The 20,710-nt window shown below is 44.7% G+C and overlaps 1 long non-coding RNA gene across 2 annotated transcripts in view; it reads left to right on the forward strand.

The window, feature by feature from the left end:
• The window catches only part of LOC101787739 (uncharacterized), a 66,018-nt gene extending 47,001 nt beyond the window's left edge, over positions 1-19,017 (forward strand). The window contains exons 5-7 of one of the 2 annotated variants that reach the window (XR_010040822.1): positions 1,929-2,010; positions 16,962-17,033; positions 18,667-19,017. This is a non-coding gene — a long non-coding RNA (uncharacterized LOC101787739). Of the gene's footprint in view, positions 1-1,928; positions 2,011-16,145; positions 16,192-16,961; positions 17,034-18,666 lie in introns of those variants that run through there. The other variant, XR_216201.4, reaches the window with a different exon arrangement.
• The last annotated feature ends 1,693 nt before the right edge of the window (positions 19,018-20,710 follow it).

A 20,710-nucleotide genomic window follows, 5' to 3' on the forward strand; every position in this document is an offset into this window, starting at 1 on the left:
AGGCCCCACCCCTGTCCAGCTGACAAGAGGCTCTGGGGCTGGGTCCAATCCTCCATGCTCTAACAGGCCTGGCAGGTGATTCTGGCCCATGCCGGAGTTTGAGAACCAGTGATCTGGGCCAATGGCCAAATTTCAAAGTGAGGTCCCTGGGCAGAAAGGCCATGTCACACACACAGCCAGCCACGGAGGCCAAGTGCACAGCCAGTTCCCAGGATCCCTCTGCTGACCTCTGGGCTCTGTGTTCACTGTCCACTCCATGTGTGAGGCTGCAAGATTATAAGGCCAGTGTCCCCCTCAGCAGTGAGGGCTAGTTTTTGCTGGTAGGTGACTTATGTGTTCTGTCAGACATGTGCTTTGGGAAGTCGCAATCTTTTGGGGCCACATGATGACCGAAACTGGGAATACACCCTTACACCTCCCACCTCCCACAAATATGTGTGAAGGAGTAAGCCCAGAGTCTGCCTTGCATCAAGTAGACCAGCAGCCTTACCAAGCCGGATCTGTTAGCTGGGGGTGGTGGAATTGGGTAGTGTTGCCCCACTCTGATTCCTGTTTAAACATGCAATACAAAAACAAAATAAAACAGGCAGAAGTGCTGGCAACTTGATCCTGGATACTGACATTCATGGGATAGTTTTGAAACAATAAAAAGTATTTATTACGCGTCAACCCTGGACCTGCGTAATTGGATATTTACTGAGTAGCTGCCATGTGTCAGACTCAAGGCCAGGCCAGTGAGTCACTGGGATTGCAGTAGGGCACAGCTCCCCTGTGTGACGCCATCTGTGCACTCTCATTGCTCCCGCTAAGGGGCCCAAGGGCCATGTGATGGACCCAGGCCCAGGGTCTGGGTTATCACGACAAAGATGCCAAGTCACCTGCTGAAGAGGAAGATGATCATGGAATCAGGCTCCAGACAGCTGGGCAAGCTTTTGGAAAACTGGGGAAGGAGTGTCCAGATGAATATAAAATGATTCAAACTTTGTGTGGCCTGGAGCTTTGCCATAAACTGGATGGAACTGGAAGAGACAGGGGCTGCAGTGAGCCAGTGAGGTTGGTTGACTCAAATCCAACCAAACAAGACCCAAGCCTGGTTCCCTGGGGATTGGGAGGCCCAGGGAGGAGCAGGAGTCTGGGGATGGCAGGAAATGAGTAGGTGGTCATTAGGGAGCTGGGAAGGCAGTGGTCATGGAAGGCAGCCCCTGGCATGAGACGCTAGCCAGGCAAGGACTAAAGCTGATCAGAAACAGTGGCTATACTTGCGGTGTGTGTGTGAACCCAGGCCTGGGATGCCTGTTTGGCCAGTACTTTCCCATTTGTCCCTCCTGAAAATTTTTTAGGCGAATTATAATATGCCAAGAGCCATCTCAAAGACTTTCTGAGTCCCCATTTCACTAATCTGCCTCTTTGCAGCCTGGAGGACAGATGTGGAAATTAAGGGACAAACACTTAAGTCTCTTGAGACTTGCCAGGGACCCATGGCCAGAAAGGACCTGAACTGGTCATAGAGTTGAGATCTTCCTGCTCAAAAGCCAATGCTGTTTAAAACATGTCTTCTTGGGTTCTTGGTGCTTAGAGAGGTTAGAGAGAGTGACAGGCAGAACACTCTATGGCAGGAGACCACAGGGAGCCCAAATATCTGGTATACCCTGAAGCTGGTGCAGGAGAAAGGGAAGAAGGAAGCAGAGGGCTGGCCCTTAACTCAGAACACTCTAGGCAGCACTCCTGTACCTCCCAGTGTGGCAGCATGGGAAACTCACGGGATATAGACTCAAGACTCCTGTTGTTGCTAGTTACTGAGAGGCCCCCAAGGGGCCATATGTGTCTGGGAATACCTGCTGAGGTTAACGCATACAGATGTCAGGAGGGCTAAAAAAATCCAGCTGTTCCATGCAAAGGACAGTGACTTCTATTTATCCATTCAACAGGTATCAGTGAAGCACCTGCCATACCGCATAGGTGCTGTGGTCTCAGCAAAGGTGCCGGGGTCTCTGCAAAGACAAGTCAAAGGTGAGATCCCAGCAACATCACAATAACCAGTAAGGGAGGAGTGCCACAGCTCGGAATCCCCAGGTCATCTGTTACTGTTGGGGTCCTCCTTCCTTTTAGTCCAAACACTAGCTGTAGTTCTGAACTTCTTGAGTAAGTTGATGCTAAATGCTGCTGTTGATCCCGTTTCACCCACAGTGAAACAATAGCCTATAGGAAGGGTACTAGACAAGTGGGCTTTCCTGAAGCCCAGGCCTTTTGTAAATAGCCTCAGGGCCTCTATGCCTTTGCTGCTGAAACCCACTGATTTAGCTTCTTTTTAAGAGATTTCTTGTAAGTTCTGCTTGTAATTAGATTCCCAGTGAATTGAATGACCCCAGATGTAGACAAATAATGGGACTGGGGAAGAGTGATAAAATCTTGCACGGGTTGGCCATTTCAGAGGACTAGGGGACAGATTGTCTCAGTATACTCTTATCAAGTTCCATGTAATGATTTAGGATTTGCTATTAGGCACAACTCAGCTATAGTTTGGATAATCCTTGTACTCTGATTCCCCAAAATGAAGGATCATTCTGGTGTGAATCCTCCTCCCCTTCTGGGCATCTGGATTACTCACTGAGTTCCTGGTAGCAACAAAATGGAACTTGAATTAGGTGCTCTCTATACTGACTATGTGACCTTGAGTGAGATGCCTAGCTTGTTGAACCTGATTTTACTCAACCATGAAACAAGGATAAAAATACTCATCCTGTCTGGATTAGGAGCAAACTACCGTCACTGTGATCACTGCTATTCTCTTCAACGAATGTACATTTATTGCATACAATGTACTACGCATTTTATGTGAAGAACTCTATTGATTCCTCAAAATATTTCTGTGATATGGATGTTTGTGGTACTTGTACCTTGTCAGTAAAGAAATGAACAGTTCTCAAGTAACCTTCCCAGTTAGGCAGTAATGAGGCAGTCATCTGGATCCAGCAAGCTGACTCCACGTCTGAACTCTTCGATTCCCTTATTATTACTTGGGGAGCAGGTCTCCCCTTATTTTCAGTTGCCTCTGCACCTTCTTCTGGTTTTATTGTTTTCTCCATTCTACTTAGGAAGACTAGATTCTCCTTTAGATAATATTTCCCCAAGTGCAAAGAAGTACAGTGGCATCTCTTCCTTGCATGATTCCTACTCCTTCCGGGTAAGCTGCTTTCACTTCCAGGTGACTAAAAATGTCCTCAGGCCACATCCAACATGGCTGATACCTGGCTCTTTCAGTATTAAATAGCACGTGAGGGACACAACTGGGCCTAAGAACAGGAGAGAGTGGCTTGTGGAATGAGCTCAATTTGTACACTTTCCGAGGGCGTGGGGGAAGAAAGGACAGTGACTTGTTGCTTGGGAAATGCTTGTGAGTGGCCTGGTATTTTGAGAATGTGCTCAAACGACCAAGGGATGTTTTTCCAACCTCTCCTTCTCCTCCCCATTCCTGGGATGTTACTTTGGACTTCACCACTTTTTCCCAGGCACTAAAGAGAGCGTGAAGTCTTGTTTTTTCAATGCTTAGTGCTAATTTCATCATGAGCAGCCCTATCTCTGTACCAGTATGTGCCTGAGTCAATGTTAGTATTCCATGCTGTCTAATTTACCCTTTGCCAGCCTGTGAGGGAGTTTATTATCTTCATTTTACAATTGAGAGAGTGGAAATTTAGAAGAGTGAAGCAATCTCCCCACAGTTGTATAGGTGGAAATAATGAAACTAGGATTCAGATACAAGATCTGGAATCTTACCCACTATGTTACTCTCCATGACTCATGGCATGCCCCTAGGCATGTTCTCAGCAGAGACAGTGCCAACCTGGTGGCCCTCTATTGGTTTTTATGTACTCATCTAGGCTCTATAATGCTTCTGCACCCCCTGGGCACTTGGCTTTTTTGTTCATGCAGTCACTTCAGGGATGTTCTCACCTTGCAGGACCATTGCAAAAACAAATCAAAGACTGTTATTCAGACCTAATCATTTTCTGGTGTTGAACATTGGAGGAAAAGTGACCAGGCACAGATTTTGATAGGGGTTGTAAACACAGGGAACCAGCAGTGTCAACTAAATAACCCAAAGCTGAGAGAGGCGATCCTGCATGTGAATATTCAGGAGAGGTGAATGAGACAATAACCTCACCACTGGTTTGCAGAAGGAAGTATGAGCCTGGCTTGGGAAGACTTTGAGAGCTAGATGATAGGGTGGTGAGGCTATGAGAGAACTCTGACTGCAGACCCAATGTGTGGTATTGTTCAGGTGCCAGAGTCTGTCTGGGAGCTTGTTGGAGGAAGCTGTGGCCTGATGTCTTAGTCTGCTTGGGCTCCTGTAATAAAATGCTTTGGAGTGGGAAGCTTATAGGCAACAAATATGTCTCTTGCACTTGTGGAGGTAGCCAGGAAACCTCTAAGCTGTCTGGTGAGGACCAGCTTGCTAGTCCCTGAAGTGGCTACGTGACCTTCTTGCACGGTCCTCACACAGCGGAAGTGATTGGGTCTTTCTGGAGTCTTTTCTCTAAGGTCACTAATTCCAATCATAGAGGCTTCACCCCTACGACCTAAATCATCTCCCAAGGATCTTATCTTCTCACACCATCACCTTGGGGATCAGATTTCAACACGAGAATGTGCATGTGTGTGTGTTTGTGTCTGTATGTGACACACACAGATATTTGGACTGCAGCACCTGTCCTTTCAGGCTTTTAAGACATGAGGGAGACTTCAACATAAGCCCCTGCTGATTTTGAGTAGGGAAGTAACCTATTTCCATGGCCTGCATGGATGCCATGAAGCCACAATGCCACCTATTTCCATGACACCACTTATTTGGGGAAGATCTTTGCACTTTGACTTGGAGGGACTCAGATAGCCCACCAGGTGTTATGGGAGTGCTATAAGAATCCAGGTGCCAGATAAGGATGGCCTGGCCCAGGGCCGTGGCAGAGGGGATGGAGAGGAAGTATGGGGTACTAGTGACATCATAAGAGGGAGATGGCCAAGTCATGGGCAGTGGGAGAAAGGAAAGGATTCCCTGCATGACTGCATTGGGCTGAGCACTGTCTACAAACCCAGATGCCCCACATACTAGGACAACATGGCAGGAGCTTCTGTGCTGGTGCTTCTGTGTGCTGGACTTTTAAGTTTGCACAGAGCCTTAGAATCCCCACCTTTCTCTGCTTTCTTACATTTGGATTCTTTTCCTCCTAATGATGGTCATAGTCATAACTATAATAATTATGAATGCAATAATATGGTTCAGAATGGATTGAGAGCCTTTCTCTGTCAAGGCTAACGAGGGAGAGGTGAGGGTGGGAGGGGTGCCCGGCAGAAAGAGGATATTATCCGATTGGCTGGAAAACAACTTTCAGCTGTGTGGAGAGGACACAGCCAAGAAGGACGTGTTTCCGACCTTTCAAGCATGGACATGTCTTAGATAAGATCACATGTCCTGTGCTATGAACAGCAAGGTAGAGCCCTGGTGCCTCATGTGTCTCCTAGACACAGCTGGTAATGATGGAGAAGAATGCTTTGAAGCTTTGTGTCCCCTCCCACCTTCCAGCTCTGAGAAGCCTTCCCAGGGTGGCCAGTGGAAAGTGACCCTCCATTCCTACCTCAGCTCTCTTGCTGCCAATCATACAAGTCATCTTTAGTAGTACACTCCAGAGCACAGCTCTTTATCAAGTGTTAAGCCTGTTTGAATTCATTATCTTGTGTAATCCTCCCAACTGCAGAGCATTATCACTATCATTCCCGCTATAGATCCATCTATTGGAAAAACTTGGGTGGAGCAGAGAGTGCTAAGTAAAAGTAAAGTCTGTGTGGGGACAGTTACTGGACACCCAAGCCAGGTCCCCTTGGGTTAAATGGCTGAAGCCCACACTACATTTCCGACCCACCACACAAACCACCACATTCAAGCACTTTTGCGTGTTTCAGGTGCTCATTTCTTTTCCCCAGACACATGGGACAAACCTTAGAATAAATCAAAGGACTTAATTTCTCTCCCTGTTCTAAGTGGGAGGGCTAGATTGCTTCTTTGACTGTGCTTATGCTGCCCTCTTGCGGTGAAACTTAGTGCCAACTGATCTTTTTTTTCTCCCCCAGGAGGAAATGCAGGGAAGGGTTTCAGTACTAGGCACCAGGTGCTGGCTACACAGGTAAAAGAAAGGCACAACGTTTTGTCTTCTTAGAGGGGAGGAGAACAGAATAGAGAACTTAGGTCTCAGCTAATGCACTGGGAGAAAGCTTCAGATGAGGCCTTAGAAGCGGCAGAGGTCACATCAAGCATAGCTTTCTAGAACATCCTCTGCACAGTGAAAAGCACTGCAAGGGTTTAAGAAAAAGGGTGAGTTAGGGTAAAGTCTGTAGGGTCAGCTACTGGATACCCTAGCCAAGTCCCCCAGAGTTAAATGGCTGAAGCCCACACTACATTCCCAGCCCGATGAGATACCCGTCGAGGCTCTCTGTATTTGTACCTGGAGTTTCCATTGAATTCAAGAAGCAGGTGTCAAAAGCCATGCTGGCCACACAGTGACTCACCCTTGGGTAGCTGCATGTAGAATTTTACAAAACACTGAAGACTGGGCCCCATTCACAATCAATTAAATCAGAAGAGCTGTAGATGGGCCCAGACCCAGGCAGATGTTCAGCAGCTGTGTGTGGTTGTAGTGCACTGCTATAGTTGAGAACTGCCATGCAGCACAACTTGGCCTCAGATCAGGGTGCCCAGTAAGGACCCACCTGTGAGGCTGAGGGCTCCAGGGGCCTATGAGATTCTGGGGCAGTGGACTGGGGTGCTAGAGGGCTGGCCATCGCCCTTGTGGCTGTGAAGGGAGAAGGAGAAAGTAGATTGCAGAGCCTAGACGAGAAAGACCCAGGCTTGTGTCTGGCTGGATATGAAAGTGACACACGTGTCAACATGATTGTTTTTATTGCAATGGAGGAAAAAGAGATCCAGAAAAGTCCTACGTTGGAAAGGAGTCAGGGCAGAGTTCTGCAGAGGCAGACAGGTGGTGCTGGGGCTCTTCATGGTGGCCACTTATGGACCTGCCCTTTTTTCACTCTACCTTGTTTCTTAGCTACCTCATCTCTCCTCAGAAGCTTCCAGTCAAAGTACCATATGGATGACTTTTCAGTCCTGTTGCAGTTGCAAGTGACAGGAAGACTAACCCAAAGCTGCTTAAGCAAATAGGCAACTTATAGGCTCAAATGACAGAAGAATTTAAGGATGTAGTTTGGCTCCTGGAACCAATCATTGTGGCAGAGGAACACAGAGCTCTGATTGGTCAAGCCTGAGTTGTGCTGCAACAATGGGAACAGAACCATAATGGAAGAAGAGTATGAACTTCGTAACCTTCCTTGCTCAGTTGATCAGTGTGTGCAGCTTTTGTTTGAGTTGGAAGATTTTGAGGAGCTCTGAGGCCATAACCTCATGATGGAGGGATGGTAAATAACATTTGTCCAAGCACCAGATGACCTGATTGTTCTCCAGTGACAGATGTATACTGGAGAATCACTGGTTAACTGGCTTGCTTTCTCCACACAGCCTCTACTGCCTGAATAGAGTGATTCCCTGGGGGAAAGATATGCCATCCACAGTGGCAAGGAATGGATGAAAGAAGGATTAACCCCCTACCTCACTCCATATTTGGGGTGACCTGTAGGCACATTTTCCCTTCTAAATATGCTTCATTTTTTGCATGTTTTTGTTTATTTTTTATTTGGAGACAGTGTCTCACTATGTAACCTATGCTGGCCTCGAACTCACAGAGATCCTCCTGGTTCAGTCTCGTGAGTGCTGGAATTATAGGCATGTACCGCTGTCACTCAAAGCGCGTTGTTTACATTAGAGGTCATGCTTGGTGTTGTCTAGTCTGTTAGTCTGAACACAGGTATAGTTGTTACAGGCAGCTGAATTAGTTAAAAATATTACAGGCAGTGAGAGAGGGCTAGGTCCTGCAAGGAGCCAGTACAGAAGCCCAGATATCTTGCAACTGTTGGGGAGACAGACACCTCTGCTGTGGGGCAGGCCTCAAGACAAAACATCAAACAAATGCATCCATATCCTAAGGACTGATATTCTAAATAGTTCCCTATCACTCTGAGGAAGCCAGGAGTCACCATCCCAACCTCCTGGGAAAGTCACTGCTCTCTAAAAATGCCCACTTTCTATGTGACTTGCTTCCCCATTTGTCCCCAATTTAATCAATTTTACCTAACCTATTAATATTATTGGATAACCATAGTTCTGTCCCACCTTATGCTCCTCTGTCTTGTGAATTCCCAATTTCCCTGCTTAAACTCATCTCACTCACTCCATGATTTTACTCTATAAACGTCCCTAAAAAAAGGCAAGAGTCTTTGGCAACCCACTCAGGATCCCTTCTGTCTCTCAGACAGAAGCTTTCTTTCTCTCAATGAATATATTCTGTTCTTAACCTCCGTTGTTCCTAAAATTAATTCTTTGATTTTAGAGAACATGAACTTGTACCAGACATAGTAGGTGGGGAATTTCATTTCCCTGTGTCACAGTGGCATGCATCAACAGTGCAGCATCATAAGAGGACTGTCACCAGCCTGATCCTCCTCTGAGTTTCACAGTTCATCCTCTGTTCCTCCTTCCTCTAGCAGTCACTGATCCTCCTCCTCTGTTGTCTCCATAGTGTTGCCTTTTAGTGGAGTCTTTTTTTTTTTTTTTTTTGTACTGAGGATGGGACTCATGACCTTGAGCTTGTCAGGCAGGTACTTACACTGCTGAGCTACATCTCTAGCTACATGCAGTCTTCTAATATTGGCTTTTGCCACTTGATAATATACACTTAAGCTTCCTCCATCTCTTTCCATGGAGGAATCATGATAATGCATCTTTAATGCTAAGTTATATTTCGGTTTCTGGGTATGACATTTATTTATTTAGTCACCTACTGAATGACATCTTGGTTACTTTCAAATTTTAACCATGATGAATAAACTGCTACAAGCCTCATGTGAAGGGTTTTGTGTAGACATACTTTTTAAACCCCTTTGGGTAATACCAAGGAACACAGCTGCTAGATTATACAGCAGGAGTATATTGGTTGTGTATGAAACTGCTAAACCACCTACTAACAAGAGTTTTTGTTGCTCTGTATCCTCATCACTATTTTATATTTCTGGGCTAAGGTTGTTCTAACAAGTATGTATTTATTTCTCATTGTTTTCATTTGCAGTGCTCCAGTGATATATGATGTGGAGCATCTTTTAATATACTTTTTACTATTTTTAGTGAAATATCTACTCAGATATTGGCCAAATTTTCCAGAGATTGTTTTCTTACTGAGTTAATTGAAATAATTCTTTGTATATTTTAGGTAACAGTCCTTTCTTAGACTTTTTTTTTTTTCGAACATTTCCTCCCTGCATGTGGCTTGCTGTCTCATTCTCTTGATGTTAATAGCACAGCTTACATCTCTTGACTATCTATCCAAAGGCCTTTTCCTTCACCCAGAAGTACTATAAATCCTTGCTGTGAGGTCCAGAGCAAGCAGGGCATGATGGACGCCTGGGCTCCTGGGGCTGGATTTGGTACTGGTGAGGTGTTACACAGTTAATGAGAAGAAGTAGCCGGGGTCAGTTTAATGCCAGCAACTATAATTATTTAGATTTAAAGAGTGTTCTCAAGATCAGGCTCAGGAAATAAGCATCTGGAGGTAGCTGCTTTGTGCATGTGGCCTGGGGCAAGACCCAGATTAGTGTAGAACACAGAGATAAGCCTTGTTACACAGCAGGGGCTTAAACTGTCATTACTGATGGATCCCTTATTGCTGGACTCTCTCTGCAATACTTTGAGCTGGGCCAAATAGGAAAGAAAATACTTAGATTTTCTTCCTGATAATGTTTGTGAATCCAGAAATGTGGTCAGAGATCAAGAGGAGAGGGAAGAAAATAAAAAATAATCAGGTTCATAATATTGTCATTGCCAATTTGTTATATGTATATGTGACACATCATTCTTTGTTCCTTCTCTAATAAGAAGAGAAGTGCAATCAAGAAGAGCCACAGTAGCTTCCCATGGACATGCCACCCTTTCTACTCTTCCTATTCTTCCAGAAGGTTCTCTGTGATTGTCCTCCCACTCTTTCTATCTTTGAGAAGTTTCTCCTGTGTGCTCTTTGCTGTTTATTTTTCATTGGTGCCAACCTTACCTTATGGACGTAGCTGGTGGAAAGGATTTCACCAGAAATTTTGGCTCCTAAATTGACTTTTGCTTTGCTTTGCCTGTTGGTGCTGAAGTCTTGTAGCTGAGCAGAATCACCTGGAAAGCTGGCCTCACCCCTAGAGGTTTTTTTCCATGGCAGAAGGTACAGAGCTCCCCAAAGCCTACAGGTGATTCTGATGTGCACTGAGGGTTAGAGCTTCTCTGGCCCCTGGAGCAGTTTAATCTTTGCAATTCACTGTTACTAAAATTCAGGAGCACTGGTGCAGGTTTTTTGAGGGCTTTGTTAAAATATATGTGAAGAGGCACTTTCTTTTTCCATTAAAATATATTTTTTATTCTTAACTGATACATAGCAATTGTACATAATTTGTTGGATACTGTGTGACATTTCAATTCATGTATATAATATATAAGGACTCGAGCTAATTGGCATAATTATCACCTTAGACATTTACCGTTGCTCTGTGTTGGTGACATTCAAACTCTTTGCTAGGTATTTGGAAATATTTGACTAGTGGTTGTCAAGTTCCCACTGTGCTATAGTATAGAGTGTTGCAACTCATTCCTCCTGTGGCTCCATATTCCAGCCACACTCCTGTACCTATTAAACACCCTCTCTCCATGCCCGTCTTTCCCAGGCTCTAGTAACCACTATTCTTTTCTTTCCGTGGTGGATAGTAACCTTTTTGCTTCTACATGTAAGTGAGATCAGGGAGCATTTGTGCCTGGCATACTTAACATAACGTTCTCCAGTTACATCTATACTGTTGAAATGGACGGAATCTTCTTCTCTTTATCATTAAAAGCTTCTGTTGTCTATTCATCTGTCTGTGGTTGTCTAGGTCGGTTCCATGTATTGTCTGCAGCAAAAATGGGAGTGCAGATATCCTTTGGCCTATGACACTTTCCCATGTTATACCAAAATCATCCTGGTGGACTGAGAAACGGTCTGTCCTTCCTCCTACTGAGAATCCCTGCAGAGAATTTCTGTAGGTAGAAGTGCAAGTGACGCCTTTTGTTGGTTTGCTTGCTTGTTTTTGATGCGTTTATAATCCAATAGAAAATGTTAACATGAAATAATGAATATAGGAACAAAGAATATAGATATTCTATAACTTCATCATAAATAAGTAGAATAAGGTACTCAGTTATTTGGAGATAGCACACTGAGCAGAGATAAAGCCAGTAACCAGAGAGGATGCAAGAGAAGCAGTTATGAGCCTAAAATGCGTAGCACTGATGCAGAAAAGAAAAATTAAATCTTATATGGAATACCTAACCAAGTAATTAAAAGAGTTAGGAAATCAACAAATCAGTCAACCCTTGCAAAAAAGGTAATTGCAACTTGTAAAAAAAAAAAAAAACCAGAAAAATTGAAACATAAAGAAATATTAGCCCAAGAATGGGAAGCAAGATTTGATTCTTTATTTAAAAGTATGATTTAAATAGTCTGGCTTGACCAACCAACAAAAGAGGAAGAATATTATGAGGATATTAACTTGTTTAAAAAGGTTATTATCATCATTTAAAAAAGTAATTATCATCATAGAAAAAACATATTTTTGTCAATGCTCTATGCCCATGCATACAGCTGTAACTGCTATTAATTACTGTGCAAATTAAATTAAACCACTCGAGAATCCAGAGTTTCAGAGAGCCCAGCCCTTGACTTATAGGGAGGGCTTATGCTGTCCGGACTTGGAGGTCACACAAAGCAGGGGCCCTGGGGTCTGGGAAACGATGGTGCCTTTGCTGCCATCCCCTCCCACTGGCCACAGAAGCTGCTGTTGATGGCTGTCTCCTCCTGTCCCAATGCTGCTTGCTGGCCCAGGTTTTCCTCTCTGAGGGAGAGCACTCAGTGGTGATCCCACCTTCAGGGTGCTACCTTCCATCTCCCAGGTTCCTGAGGTCTCAGCTCCTTATGCTGAATCTGAAAAAAGTCCAGCACATTGCTAGGGAACAAGAGATCACTTTGTCTTCAGTGAAGGCTTCTGTGAGGGAGGAGGAGAACAGGCAGGGCTCTTGTAGACCTTCATTTTCATCTCCCTGTTGTAACTTCAGTTACTTTTTGGTTGGTGGATTTGTCCATTTTGACAAATAATCAGAGCAGTAAACAGTTAACAATAAACAGATTCACAGTAAGTTTACATTTTGGGTACTGCGTTTTTCAGCTATAGAATTTTCATTTGGTTCTTTTTTATAGTTATTGTGTCTTTATAGAGATTTATTCAGACATTTAACCATTACAATTGATCTTTCTTTGAAAACATGAATCACATTGATTATGCTGTTTTGAAACCCTTGTTTTGTATTTCTAGCATCATCTTTGGTTCTGTTTCTCTTGGGCCTCTTTTCTCTTGCGTTATGGGCTACATTCATCTGCTTCCTCACATGTCTAGTAATTTTATGTTTTATGCTGGGCACTGAAAATACTATGTGCATCATACAATGCATAGTGGAAGGAATTAATTTAGAAAGGGCTTGTTTTGGCTCACAGTTGGGAGGTTCCAGCCCAAGGTTAAATGATCACATTACATTGGGCCTCTATAGAGTGAGGACAAGAAAGTGAGACAGAGTACACTGCTCACCTCATGTCTTGGTTATTTTTCTCTTGCTGGAACAAAATGCCCAATATCCAAAATGAAGGAAGGAAAATTTTATTTAGCTCACAGTTTGTGGAGGTTTCAGTTCATAGTCAGCTGGCTCCAAGGCAGAGTGGCATGGCTCCGAAGTAGTATTTCAAGACAGCAGCCAGCCAAAGCAGCCAGAGCAAAAGAGGGGCAGAGCAAACCTCATCCTTTATATTATAAGCAAGCTACTACCCTCCTTCCCCTGGAGGAGTGTAGCACTCACATCATTTTTGTACCCTCCTCTTACACAGACCGAGGATGTTTACAAAGTGGGGATCCTGGCTTCCTGCTGAGTCTCTTAGTTAAATTTCTAAACTTCTCAAGTTGACAAGATATATCAACCATAATACCTCATAAGCAGGAAGCAGAGCAAGAAAGAGGAAAAGACTGAGATCCTTTCATCACCTTCAAGGACATGACACTAATGATGGAAAAACTTTCTCTTTAGCCTCACCTTCCAAAAGTTCTGCCACCTCTCAATAGCACCACCTTGGGGGCTAAACTTTTAACACCTGACTCTAGGGAACATTCATCCAAACTATAGCGTTATGTTTTGGGGGGAGAGATCTGAATTTTATTGTTTTCTTTTAAAGAGAAATGGGCATGGATAATTTACTGGTGAATACTTATAGGCTTGATCATATTAAGACTTGGCTTTAGACTTCCTTAGGGTGAGCCTGGAATTTTTCTTAGCCTATCATTAACCTACTCTTAAGGTCTTTCTTGGGAGCTAGATTGAATCCTCAGGGTGTTTAGGACATTTTAGGTGTTCAGAACACCGAAGTCTCACAGTACCTGTCCTCTTTGGAATCTCTATTCAGTTCACAGTATCTCTTCCCTCAACCCCAGTGACTGTGCTCAGTGTAGCTTTTAGTGCTTGACTAAAGCTTCAAGGTGACCCAATGCAGATTTCTAGGACTCTTTTCTTCCTTCTCTCTGTTATTCTGTCAAATCCAGCTACTTTAACTGCTCTCATCTCTGACCTCTGTTTCTTCTACCTAGAGATAGTGCTATCATCTGGGCTTTACTTCCTTGGTCCGCATTTTGGAAAATTATCCTACTCAGGAAGCTGGGGTAGTTTTTAGGATTTACGTTGAGTGGCTTTTTATTTTTCATGGATCAAAGCACTGCTTTTTTGTTGTCTATCACCTGAAAAATATTTATTTTATGTAGTTTGTTCAGTTTTGTCATTGATCAGATTACGAGGGCATATTTGATATCTTTTACCCCACCATGACTGATTTCCTTCTTTTATCACATGTTCATAAATGTGTTTTCACAAAGAAACATTTTACCCAAGGATGAGAGTTCACTTGTTTATCTCTTAGAGAGATTAATGTACATGAGTAAAGAAGCTTGGATGAGTTTCGCTGTATTGGAAAATATGTGCCGGGTGTAAATAGTATTTGATATTCATCTTTATGGAGATGCTACTGTGCAAGAATGTGTTCTTGGTACTACTTTTCCAGCCACCATACTACAAGCAGAATCTAAATAGCAAGGCCTCCTTTGAGATTCTCAGCTGGAGTCGATTTCCTTGACTGACCTAAGTATACCAGTTGTCACCACTGGTTTATCCTACTTAGAGTAAGCACCATCAGGGTGCTACTGCCTGTGGGTGTGATGGTGACAGGAACACTGTACTTCAGTCTAGTGCCACATTTTATGAGAGACACAGGCCACCCAGAGCTCATCCAGAGAAGAATGGGTAGGGTCCTATAGGTCTCCATTTTACTGTGGATCAGAAAATAAAACTGTAGCTATTTGATGCATTTATTTTGCCTTAGCCTTTGTTTTACAAGTTCTCTGTGATTATCAACCATTTTTATTATGTCAGCAAAATATTTCTAGTGATTCTTATTCTTTCTTTTCACTTTTATCTTATATAATAATTATATCGGTTCTCAATGGTCCCCTTAGACTGCTAATCTACTTGGTAGTATTATTCTGTTTTATACTCTTATCTTTGACCTCTCTTCTTTGTGCACTAAATTCTTTAGAGTGCAGAACAATTATGAAGGGTTTCCCTCAGCTCTTTGTGGCATTATAATCAGGGCATAGTTCCTAGGGCCCATAATAGTATTGGAAGTCTGGGAATAGTAGCTCACATTTTTATCACTTTTAAAATCAGAAAAATAAATATTATTAAATATGTAGTATAAAGCCACATTAGATTATATTAATATTTATGCCAATGTGATCATAAAATATATATTTTTAGTATGGTTTTATGGAGAGAGGGTCATCCAAAGACAATAATTCCTAAAGACCACAAAAGCAGTAGTGTGATCTTGGTTAGGCTGCTTAGTAAAATTAACAATAATTCCTTGGTATCATTTATTAATGTGATCATAATTGAGCTCCTCTAGCTGCATCAAAAATATTGTTATAGCTGGCTGTGAACTAAAAGATCTAATGTGAGGTAAGACATTAAATCTAAAGACTGTTGAGCCTCTCTTCGAGGGTAGCTTTTCTTCCCTCTTCACCCCTGTACCACCGGATCTGTTATGGACATCAGGTTAACTGTTCTAACCAGGTTGTTATTTCACGACCTAAGTTTATTTGTTTGTTTCTCCAATATCATTAACTTCTTTCTCCATTTCATGTACTTTTGGCAAGGGAAGTTAGCTTATTAGCACTACGGACTTAATTAATTTGTGCTTAGCTTATGAGAAGGTGATTTCTGGAAATTGTGCTGTGTTTCATCACTAAAGAGGCTCCCAGTGCCTGTTATCCTGATTTTATTGATGCTAAACTTAGCAACTACAGTCTGGTGCTGGTAGATAATCACTACATGCTTAATACCATTGCCTGAAAAATACTTTACTTCATTAGACTTTAAAAATCACGAGTTTTATCCAATTTGCTCATTCTAAGATGTTCAACATCTGGAATTATTTTGTTCTTATAGTCTACATAGAAAAGTTGGGATAAATGTTTTATTTCTTTCTCTCTTTAAATCACCAATTTTGCAGTAGGTCGTTAATGATCTGATGGCTTTCATAGATATCCAGTGAGGTTTTTTGTTTGTTTGTTTTCCCCATGAAGAATGTGTTCCCCATGAAGAATGTGTTCAGGGTTCCTGTCTGCTCACACCCCCCACCCCCGAACTCTTTGTTTCCCTGTTAGAATGGCCCTAGGCACAGTGGTCTCCAGTGGCAGCAGTGGTCCTGGGAAGGTCCCTGGTATTCTGGGATACAGGGAACCTGGGGATAGGTCTGGAGTCAGGAAACGGGCTTCTGTTACTGTGGCATTTCCTCTGGACATCAAGCACCTGTCTGCTGCAGGACAACCTTAAAGGTGACACTTTCTGCAGCTTGAAGATGGTGCAGGTGTTTCACTTAGGTCAGTGTGGTGAACCTATAGCATGCCTGCTGCAGTGGGTATGCGCAGAGCCCTCTCTGTTGGCTCACAATCCAAGTCCCGCCAGAAACCCAGCGTTGAATTAGGTTATTTTTGTAAACTAAAACCTCGGTATTCAGGTTTAATTACAGCATTATCACTTTGTGATACATAAGTGGGTTTTGTGTTACAGTTTGAGTAGTTAGTTGGTCTCCAAAAGGTTTTCTGCCCCTGATCTAGGTGAACACTGCAGTTTTGCTTATTGTCCTTTAATACTGAGGTTTCCTGTAGTACACCAGGTCCAGCACAGACCCCTTATCCCACATGGAGCAATGTGGTAATGTGGTCGGTATGGAGGGCAGGAGCCACTTGGGCTGAGAACACACGTGACGGGGGGGAGGCCTCTTACCTTGACAGCGTCACAGGCATTGATTGCCCTGTCCCTTCTCTTATTCACTTCCCTGATGATGCTAGATATTTTGCATTTTAAAAGTTATACTCTCAAAATGGTCATGAGAGCCATGTTCCCTGGGTGATGGCAGAGCTGGGAGTCCATGGACTTGCTCTTGAAAGCTGGAGTCTTCTCTTGAGTTTCCAGGAGGTGCCTCCTTTCCTCTCTCCTGCTGCCCTCAGAGTGGAGCTCACTCACTGAGATTTTTTTCCTAGCAAGTGCTCCTGCCCCAAATCTTGGGAATCATTGTGTGAAAAGCAGTTACAGTGGGGAGGTACAGGTGGGTACCAGCTGCTACTCAACTGTCCCCATTTCCTTTCAGAAGAGAACACCTATGACGAGTATGAGAACGACCTGGGCATCACAGCCATCGCACTTTAGGACTACCAGGCTGGTGAGGCGCCTGAGCAACTTCCTGCCCTTTGTTCCTGCCAACTCAGCCCCTAAGAATCTGACTTTTCCAGTGATGCTGCAGTTTCTATTTTGAAATAGTTTCAGTTACAGAAAAACTCCCAGTACAGTGACAAGGACTCTCATGTCTCAACCAGGTCCTAATTTTCTGCATGTGTGCATGTACAAACTCATGCACTTAACCACTTCAATTACATTTATTCTCAGATCCATCGGGGACCTGCAAGGTCCCCATTGCCCCTAAAAACCCCATTTGATGTGATGGCACGTACCTGCAATCCTGGCTATTTGGGAGACCAAAACAGGGGAATGCAAATTTGAACCCTGTCTGGGTGAATTAGCAAAACCCTGTCTCCAAAGAAATAGATGTGTTGGGGATGTAGCTCTGTGAAACGCCTGCAGGTGGCCCCCATTCCCTCCCTAGTATTACAAAAATACAGAAAACAAAACTCGAAAACTGCACTGTGCATGTCTAGGACATCCAGGGTCTCATATGAGTACTTCCAGCACTCTCCACCCTCTGGGAGGTCACTTGTGCACATGACACACCCCTCGGCGTTGGTCCTGTTTGGCCCTGTTCCTGGGCCGTGTCCTTCCACAGTTGGCCAGGGCCCAGCAGAGTTGGTGCTCGCATGGTAGGAAGGCCACAGATACAATTCGGTGCCTCCCTGTGCTGAGTTGTCTTTTTTGTGGTACCCAGGATCGAACTCCTGACCTTGTACTTGCCAAGCAGGTGCTTACACCACTGAGATAAATCCCTGCCCTACCCTGTATGTTATTTCTGTGGCATTGGTCACTATCACCTGCCAATCCACACCACTCCAGTAGCAGTTGATGACTGCGAGGCGCTATGGTGAGCCCCCCAGGTCCTGTCTTCTCTCAGCCTCACTTGGCCTTCCCTGACAGTAGCTTCCCAGTTCCTCCTCCCCGCTGAGTGGGGGCGGTCAAAGGCAGAGCGTGGCCTTTCTGCACCTGCTATTATTTATTCCCCTATCTATACATTTCTCTTGCTTTTTTTTTCTTTTGAGGCAGGGTCTCTATTCAAGTGATAAAACCTTTTTATCACCTGAAATAGAGTTGATGCTGGCTTTAAACTCACTATGTAGCCCTTGAACTTGTGCCATGTGATCCTCCTGTGTAAGCCTCCCGACTGCTAGGATTACAAATGTGCACCACCATGCCCAGCAGCACACATGTTTCTATTTATTCTTCAATGGGTTCTCTGATATTTTGGCATCTGTACATATGTTTGAGTTCATCCCGTGACCTGTGTTCCAGCCCGTCACCTGGGCTTCTTTCTAGACCCCTTCCTGTGTTCAGAACCACCCACCCTGACCACCCCTCCTACATGTCCTCGTCCCCCTGTGCCCTGTCAGTGGTGGCACCCTTCCCTCACTCCCCCAGTGAAGGTGGGAAGGAAGGCGAGTTCCCACCCATCCTGGCCATTTCTCAAAAACAGTGTCTGGCCAGGGTGGATGTTTTTGGAAGACGCCGCTCACATTTGTGCATCCCAGCCTTACACGGGCTGTGGCTGCCTCCTTCTTCTTGCTGCATGCTCCTCCCAGCCCCCCTGGAAATGTTTTCCATTTGTGTCTCTCTCTTTGCTTTTTTCCTAGCGCGTGGTGACGAAATCTCCTTTGACCCTGATGACATCATCAGCAACATAGAAATGATGCATGAGGAAGGCTGGCAGCGCAGCGTGTGCAGGCGCCTGTACGGGCTCTTCCCGGCCAACTATGTGGAGATGTGGCAGTAGGCGGCCCGCCTGCCCTGCGGGCCTGTACAGAATCACACTTCAGATCATGCCTTTGCTGGTTTGGGGCTTTGGGTTTGTATTTTTTGTTCTGTTTTCTGAGGGTGAGGAGGGAAATATACATATTGATTTTATATTTAATACTTCTACTGATGCTTTTGAAAATGTTGATGCCACAGAATGTGCTAATAAATTGTAATCATGTTCCCTAGGAGGACTTTGGTGATTGTTTTTGAACTTTTTTTTTTTTTTTTGCCAAATTGCCTTGTCATGTGTAGCCACTTCAGGTACCTGTGGCTCTCCTGAGGTCAGCAGTGCATGTTGTCTGTATGTTTGTCATGACTGTTGGGTCTCCCAGGACTGATGTCCATGTCTGCAGCTCTGGGAGTGGCTGACTACATAAGCTCTGTGGGGCAGCAGTGTTCGGAAGTGGAGGGAAGACCCGGGTCAAGAGTAAGACTGGTGGGAACCCCTGGAGGGGTGCTGGCTCCCCTGTCAGGTGGGACACCCCCACATCTCATCCCATGTGACCCAAGGTTGTGCGAGGCTTTCTCCTGTGCCCCTGTCTTATCCCTATCTCCATGGCTCTCCTGACCCCTGACTCCTGCCCTGCTAGGTGTCACCACATCCTTCCACTGTTCCCTCACTGCTTGTCTTACACACTGGCCCACAGTGAAGGGCCCTGGGCTTAGAGGTGAGCTTAAAGCTAGTGTTGGGCCTGGGTGCCACCCAGGGCTGCTCCCATGGCTGTCTGCTCATGCAGGGGGGGTGACATGTGTGGCTGGATGGCCCCCAGTTGGGGGAGGCAGGTACCTTGCTGTGGACTGCCAGAAGGACGCCCTCAGCAGGGGGTTGTGCATTTTGCCAAAATCTCGTGTTTAGTTATTAAAATGTGATTGAGTTGGCTAAAATACGACTGGGAACAAGCAAGTGTTCCTTCCCGTTGTGCCACGGTGGTCTCTTTAAGCCACTCTGTCCATACTGCCTGCTACTTGCAGGGGGAATACCTGTCCTTCCTGAGACACCAGGGCCAGTCTTGTTGGTGCACATGATTGGGGGACAGATCCACGGAAATGTTATGACTGTTGGGGACACTTGGCGGTCCTGATGTGCATGTTTTCTCTCTGGAAGTGATTTCTGCAGTCTTGCTTTTCCCACTATTAGGTTGGGTTTTACATACAACTTACTGTATCTGGATTTCTGTAGTATACCTCATACGTATGATTTTTTAAAAATCAAATATTCCGAATAAACCTTTTTTTTTCTTTTTTTTAACTGATTTGCTGTGTGATTTGCTTTGATACTTGGTCACTTTGTTCTGGAGTTGAAAGTGCCTTTATGGGTGTCAGTGTCCTGCATTCCGTGAGAGACCTGGCCTGGACCACCCTCCAGCCAATGTGCCATCCTGCTGCTTCTCAGGTGAAGCAAAGTCCCCTTCTCAAGGGCACGTTTTATCACCTGAAATGCACCCTCAAATCTTGATTTGAAGGAAGTCTCCAATCAGAACAGAAAATGCCATATTTAGCAATCACTTCTGAGCTGCAGCTCTCAAAATGAATCCTTCAGTGGTTGCCGTGTAGTCAGAGGCATTAGTTTCCTTCAGCTCACACACCTCAGGGCCTGAAGGAAGTGCTGAGCCTGGGCAGAGGAGCTGGTGTCTGCAGCAAGGGCCTGGCTCCTGGACCTGCCCTGGGCTCTGGCCAGTCTGCTTTAAAAGGAACAATCATGGATGAGGGACTAGCCACCTCTTTGGAAACCCCCAGGGCAGTGGCAAGGGAGCTGGTGCTCCCTCCAAGGTGGACAGGCAGACCTTCCTTCCTGGGCAGCTCCCAGACCCAGTGCCAGCACAAGAGGGCTTTGAACCTTTGGGAAAAGGCACTCTGTTATACCTGGAAGCAAGGGAAGCA

This window comes from Cavia porcellus, unplaced genomic scaffold (genome assembly GCF_034190915.1).
Source record: "Cavia porcellus strain 051 isolate PalLab524CR breed Dunkin Hartley unplaced genomic scaffold, mCavPor4.1 scaffold_18, whole genome shotgun sequence".
Taxonomy (NCBI): Eukaryota; Metazoa; Chordata; class Mammalia; order Rodentia; family Caviidae; genus Cavia; species Cavia porcellus.